Here is a 908-nt window from a genome sequence, read left to right as displayed (position 1 = left end):
TCTGTCCAAGGGGCTCCGGTTTCCTTTTTCCTTGACTCCTCTTTTGCCATGTTTCCTCTCTCACATCTCTATCTGGGCACCAGTCAAGGACTTCCTTTCCTTCCTACATCTGACTGTTATACAGATGTTTAGGGATGAAATTTCTAGGTCTCCTAAACAGGCCCATTGGAGGGTTACCCCAACTGCTACACCTAACAACCCCACCCAGCATGAAGAAGCCAGATTTGGTCTTCATTCCAATCCCTAAATGGCCGTTAGGGATATGTCTTCAGAGGTGGGAATGATGAGGACAGGAGTAGGTACAGACAGGCAGATTAGAGATGGGCCGCAGTTCGTGTCCCCGAGCACGAGCAAAAATGTGACTGGTTCTCCTGCCTGGAGGCCAGAGGTGCCGAAAGTGTTTGGGGGCTCTGATCCCTGGTCTTGTTCATAAATGATTTTAGGGTTACTTCTTTAGAGGGGGGAGTTTTACACTAGCATTGATCTCTGTGGAGGCCCATTAGGGAAAGCTATTTTTCTGTCCTAAGTGGAGACCTAACATTTCAAGCTATCCTAGACATAAAAGACTTGATCCAGTTGGGCAGGTCAGTCATCTGGCTAAGGGACCACCCTAGAAAGGCAGACCGACCCTAACCCATGCTATCATGACAGGAGGAATAGTTTTCCCTTTAGAAATCCTTTTAGTGAATTGATACACCTTTCCTTTCCAGAATGAAGAAACTCTATGGAAATCCACTTTGTAAGCTAATTAAAAATATAATATGCATATTGTGAACAAAAGGTCCCAGAAAAATAAACTATTAAAAAATACTTTATTTATAATGGGGCGTGGTGGCACATGCCTTTAATCCCAGTACTCAGGAGGCAGAGGCAGGCGAATTTCTGTGAGTTCAAGGCCAGCCTGGTCT

Source organism: Nannospalax galili, unplaced genomic scaffold, assembly GCF_000622305.1.
Source record: "Nannospalax galili isolate Female #2095 unplaced genomic scaffold, S.galili_v1.0 scaffold315, whole genome shotgun sequence".
Classification (NCBI taxonomy): domain Eukaryota; kingdom Metazoa; phylum Chordata; class Mammalia; order Rodentia; family Spalacidae; genus Nannospalax; species Nannospalax galili.
Note: the sequence above shows the minus strand (reverse complement) of the source record.